A 6,534-nucleotide genomic window follows, 5' to 3' on the forward strand; every position below is an offset into this window, starting at 1 on the left:
TTTCTTCATCCAAACCAGAGAAGCTTGGGAGGAGTACCTGCTCGGCTGCTCGACCTTGGATGCTCAACGCTTCTTGGTGAGGCGCGCTTGAGCAGCGAACAACTTCATTGACATGCCGGAGTAGGGTCTTGCCACTCAATCATGCAATATACCACAACGCTCTGGTGTATTTTCTGTACTGAAATATTTGTACCACCACAACCGTCGAATGGATGCATGGATGGTCCACGCGACCATCCGTGCCTCCATTCATGCGTCCATTCGCCTGTCCATGCGTCCATTCGTGAGTCCATCCGTCCATACATTCACGCATCCATCCATCCGTCTATCTATCTGCTAGTCTGTCTGTCAGTCCGTCCATGCGCCAGTCCATGCGTCCATCTAGGGAACACTAAACCCCGTATTCATAAACGCTACTTGACTTGAGCTTGACTTCAAACTGCCTTTATTGCAGCGCGTTCACGAGGCGTCTGTGCGTTTGTGCTGCCTTGGCACCGCCTAAAGATAGAGTGTTCGAAACGCGTTTGTGCTGCATTGAAGTCGGTGGCAGGTCAAGATCAAGTCAAGCAGCGTTTCTGAATACGGAGGTAACTACCACCGTCTAGTATCTCGCATACCCTGTCACACATACCCTCTCTAGAGTGGGTATGTGCCAGCGGTGGCTACCTAGTACTACCACAAGTATCGGAGGATGTACAGACCCACGCCTTAAGGAGCTTCGCCCCTAAAACATTAACGCGAGACCCAAATTAACTCACTTTCTCTTGCAACCAGCTGTGAAGAAGGCGAGTAGTTCGCTTAGCCGACACGTTCTCAACGGTACGCATGCAGTGCTCTCACCGTTCTGCTTTGAGCGGCAGCTAAAGAAATCGGTAAGACTGCAAGTCATTCTTCAGTACTTCACGATGGGGGCAAGAATATCGTTGATTCCGATGCTTCTGCGTAGCACGCGTAGTTGATGCGTCTGATTTTTAATTGCGAAGCATTTCTTAGCGAACTTCGGCGACTTTGAGCGTATCTATCTATCTATCTATCTATCTATCTATCTATCTATCTATCTATCTATCTATCTATCTATCTAGCCGCCTACGACTTTTAGCTCTCCTGGCCGTTTCTTAACTGGTATGGTATGACATGACTGCATGGCGAAAGCAAGCGACAGACCCTAACTTGAAAATCATGACATGCATGCATGTAACAACATGACTAGATGCCACGCTCATGATGCGCTCACGTGGACGTTTCGCTAGCATCACATATACCAAATTTGGCATTGGCAATACGGTACGTGAATGGAAGACGAAGGTGTGTGACTGCTGGAAACATGATAATCATGAGATGCGTGTCATGTAACAACAAGACTTTATGCCACGCTCGTGATGCTCTCGTGGCCATTTAGCTACCTTCGCATGTACCAAACTCCGTTTTACGCGACGCAAACGGACGACAAAAGTAAATAGCACATCCAAACATAATCATAACATGCGTGTCAAGTAACAACATCACTACATGGTGCGCTCGTGGCCGTTTCGCTAGCTTCACAGATGCCAAGTTTTGTATTACGTGACGTCAGTGGGTGACGAGGGTATGTGATCAGTGCAAACATGATAATCAAGGGATGTGTGTCATGTGAGAACATGACTACTTGCCAAAGTCAAGGCGCCAACACATTTAGACGTGACGCGGTGCGCGTGCTCTCCGGTGTTCATATCGTCGCTTTCCGCCGGCGTTGCCACACCAGGCGCCGGTCCTGCCATATATTCGCAGGTGCGCGCCGCACTGTGTTGCATTCACGCATGCGCGTTTTAGCGTGTCCGGCGTCCCTTCATCACAAAAAGAGGGAGAAGCAGTGTTGTCTGGGTAACGCATCGGCACGAAATGTAGCGTGTTGCATTTCGCACCGGTGGCCATAATGCCGCGCCGATGGACGCTGGTCACGCCGGTGGCACCTGGCAGCGGACTATAGACCACTCGCGTTTTCCAAACGTAGCGTCGCTGTGCCCAGCATGCACGTGCGTCGACGTTACATTGGAGTATACTGGGCTCTTCATGATGCACTGGCGGCCGTTTTGCTAGCTCCACATATATCAAATTTGGTGTTACCTGACTTCAATGGAGGACGAAAGTATATGACTTGTGCAAACATGATAATCCTGACACCCGTGTCATGTAAGAACATGACAACATACCGCGCTCATAGCGAGCTCACGGCCGTGTCGCTAGCTCCACATATAAAAAATTTGGTATCGCATGACGTGAATAGATGACGGTGGTAAACGACACATCCAAACGTAATAATCATCACACGTAAGTCCTGTACGGCATCATCTACCTCCCCCTTTTAATTTTGAGCTGATTTTAAAGTGACATATCAACCTTTCTTATTCCTGCTTCGCATATCGATTCTTACGGTACATGGGATCTGCCAACTTTTTGTGTGTAAGAAAATATTAGAGCGAAGCTCCTTGTGAAGCTCCTTGTTTAGAAATAATTTATTTACAGCATGTACAGAACACAAAGGCTTCATACCATTCCAGTAACAGTGCATATACACCTCGGCACATCTATATTTCATGACTAACATCACTACGTTACAGTGAAGACGTTTGCTCTAATATACATGACAATGTTGGCATATGTGTACACAAGAACTCAATGCTATATCACGATACAATGGTATAACGATACAGTAGATGCAATGATACACGATATGTAACAAATGAAATCATATAAAACAACTCAACGGGCGCTGCTCACCGCCAAGTCGGTCAAAAAGTGAGTCCTTTCGTGTTCCACCTTGACGAAAGGGCAGGACATATGCCGCAGAAACTCTTGCTCCCCGAGGAAGAAAAGCTCCTCGGAGAGGAACGCGAGGATCTCTCGTCTCATTATCCCCAGTATCGGCCACAAAGCACGCAGGCCTCAATTGGCAGCTACGGCCTCACATCGGTTTCTCCAAAGGCTGAACAGCCCCGCAACTATTAACAGAGCGGAGAAGCGGCTACGCGAAAATCGGCCGTTGGACACGAAAGTTCACACACCCTGTCCCCGAAAACCAGCATTAACCGCACGCCAAAAAAGGCGTGAAACCACACATTCAAACGTCGCATGTCGATTGGTCTCTACCATGACGCAGTTGGGGCAAGTGGCAGTACGAACCACCTGCCATCGCTGCAACCGATCTCGCGTGGAGAGGAAGCCCCCGCCCAACCTCCAGACAAAGTCTCTGAGATTCCCTGGCAACACTGCGGCAGTTATTGGTTTCCAAGCGCGGTTCATTACAGATGGACGATGCTGGGGCACCCAAAGTTGTAGAAGGGCGGTCATTGTGTCCACCACTTTAGAATCGGCCACCTCTATCTCTGGGCACGTAGCTTCCAAACGTCGGTAAAACCCAGAAGGGCTCGATACAAAGATGGTAATTCAGTTGATTGAGGACCTTGGTCTATTTGGCTATCCCGCAAGAAGACACGTAGTGATGGCCCCAGATGGTAGCGAGTCAGTGTCTGAGCGGGCATACCATCATTGCTTAGTATTCGCAATAGAGTGCGGAGGCACAATGTAGAAGCCATGACGGAAATGTCGGGGAATGCAAAACCGCCTTGATCTCGCGGTTGAGCTAACGCTGGACGCGATAACAATTTTGTGCCACCAGACCAAAAAAATGAACTGATGCAGAGAGAGAAATATTTTTGTGGAGGTGCTGGGTATCGATATGAACTGATGCAGCTTTGCACTTTCCTGCAGACGTGGAGCGGTGGTTTACCAGAATGGCAAAGGTACCAAAATTTTCCTAGGTACATCGTTTGAGTTAAGTATCGGCGTTCCAAGAGGGGGAATTCGAAGTACCTGGCTGCTTTGATATCACTTAGAAGAGTTTGTACAACAGACGACGAGATGCTATTCTGTATACCAAATGCAGTGAAAGTAACTCCGAATATTGAAATCTCAGGAGACCACTCTAAAGGCGACGTGATGTTCATACGACCGCTGGGGTTGCCAATGAAAAAATACTGGCTTTTAAAGAAGTTTAACCTTGCACCAAAGATATTACCGAAATCATGGAATGTATCAAGAGCATGCTGCAGCGACTGTTCATCATGTACATATAGAGTAATATCATCTGCATATGCAGTGACCTTTACATGAGTGTTACCGGGTAGAGGTAAGCCACGAATCTGCGGGTGATGTTCAACGGTCCTTAAGAAGGGTTCTAATGCAAGGATAAATAACACTGGGGAGAGGGGACACCCTTGACGGACCCCACGCGTGACTCTGAATGCGTGGCTCTCACGGGAATCTAAGTAAAGGGTACTTTCTGAATTAGTGTACATCGCGTGGATGAGGTCAATGAACTTATCCGGGAATCCATATGCATGTAAAACATTTAGTATGTAGCCATGTTCTATGAAATCAAAAGCTTCCTCTTGATTTAATGAAACCAACAGTCCTTGCGCACATCGGCTAGTGGTGTATTGAATGATGTCACGCGTTAACCACGAATGGGTGTGTATTTCTCGGCCCAGAACAGAACAGACCTGGTGGGTAGCGATTAATGTTGTAAGAGATGGACTAATTCGGCGCACCAAAATGTTGGCCAATAGTTTGTAATCTACATTGAGGAGGGTAATTGGGCGCCAATCTTCTGGTCGCGTGGACATTGGGTCTTTCTTGGGTACTAGTGTTATACGGCCTTTGTGGAAAGAGGTTGGAAGTGTGATATCTCGGAAACACTTGCGAATGACGCGTGACATAGTTGGACCAATGATAGGCCAGAAATGTACATAAAACTCTGCAGGGAGTCTGTCAGGCCCTGGGGCCGATCCCTTTTTCATTGCGTCTAATGCGCCCTTGGTTTCGTCATCAGTGGCACATACCACCAGTGGCACATACCCGCGTGGACATTGGGTCTTTCTTGGGAACTAGTGTTATACGGCCTTTGTGGATAGAGGTTGGAAGTGTGATATCTCTGAAACACTTGCAAATGACGCGTGACATAGTTGGACCAATGATAGGCCAGAAATGTACATAAACTCTGCAGGGAATCCGTCAGGCCCTGGGGCCGATCCCTTTTTCATTGGGTCTAATGCGCCCTTGGTTATCTCATCAGTGGCACATACCACCAGTGGCACATACCCGAAATAGGTTTAACATTTGACCTCCAAGGTGGTGTCGGTGAGAGATTTCTTCTGTGCGTTGTTTAACAATAAAAAATAGTGCTCGATGTACATGCCAATGGCGGCTAATGGGGAATGAGAGACAGGAGCATTCGGCTTTTAGTCAACGCGCACGCTGCGATCCCCATTAGCAGCCATTGGCATGTACATTGAGCACTATCGGACAAGAAAGGGTTGCTACATAATACTCGCTGGGTGTAACCTCCTTAGTTTTAGAAAGGTTTAGCGAGCGTTGAGCCGCAGGGCCACAAATACAATGAACTAGTATATACCATAAATGAATACGAGGTGGTTAAAGGGGGGAAGCAGATACGAAGCGCAAGCCGTAAGAAAGTAAAAGCTGAATCCTCCTGTCTCTCATTTCACATTAGCAGCCACTGGCATGTACATTAAGCACTATCTGACAGGAAAAGGTTGCTACGTTATACTCGCTGGGCGTAACTTCCTTGGTTTTAGACAGGTTTAGCGAGCATTGGGCCGCAGTGCCATGAATACAGTGAACTAGTATATACCATGAACTCAAGGTGGTTGAAGGTGGGAAGTAGACCCGAAGCGCAAGCCGTAAGAAAGTCTGCGTGTGCCACCTCTCGTTTAGTCCTTGGAATGTCCACTGAATGTCGGTGCTTCTATATGGGGAATATATTATAAAAATATGCGAGATGGTGGAATTTAAAGTGTTGAATAGGTGGACGAACGGACACACAGATAGATGCATGGATGGACGCATGAAAGGACGCAGGGGCGGATGCATGAACGAACGCAGGGACGGGCGCACGAACAGACGCATGGACGGTCACACAGACGGACGCATGGACGGACGAATGCTTCGCCCCACTCGCTATCATTCACTCCGTGAATATGCTGCCATTTTTTATGGTACCGCAATGTGCGCTGAGAGCGAATTTCACTGAATAGTTCTCTGCGCTGTTTCATATTTATTAGCACTCAGTGGGCAGGTAAATATTGTCAGCAGAACAAGGGCGACGAGTATAGTTGGTTTGAGGGTTTCGTGCAATGCATTCGTCGAGCAGTCGTGGCCGAGCGGCTAAGGCGATGGACTCGAAATCCATTGGGGTATCCCCGCACAGGTTCGAATCCTGACGACTCCGTCAAATACTTTTTCTTCTGTTTTTTTTTGCTTATTGCTTAAGGCGCCTCTTTCAGGGGGCGAGAAACTAACATGAAGCTAGTTAAGTCATATATGACATCTTTACACTACTCAGGTGTTTGCGCACAACATGGCTGCGTCTCAACTTCAAACAGGTAAGATAGCCGTGGAATAGAGCGTATTTATTATGAAGGTCGCTACCTTTACGCCAGCGTAAAATCAATACACCGGCTTTTACGCGTGAAATCT

The 6,534-nt window shown here is 47.7% G+C and overlaps 1 non-coding gene across 1 annotated transcript; it reads left to right on the top strand.

Annotated features, from left to right (window-relative positions):
• The first annotated feature begins 6,204 nt into the window (after positions 1-6,204).
• TRNAS-CGA (transfer RNA serine (anticodon CGA)) lies at positions 6,205-6,286 on the top strand. Its single transcript has one exon. It is a non-coding gene; the product is annotated as a tRNA-Ser (tRNA).
• The last annotated feature ends 248 nt before the right edge of the window (positions 6,287-6,534 follow it).

Source organism: Rhipicephalus microplus, chromosome 4 (assembly GCF_043290135.1).
Source record: "Rhipicephalus microplus isolate Deutch F79 chromosome 4, USDA_Rmic, whole genome shotgun sequence".
Taxonomy (NCBI): Eukaryota; Metazoa; Arthropoda; class Arachnida; order Ixodida; family Ixodidae; genus Rhipicephalus; species Rhipicephalus microplus.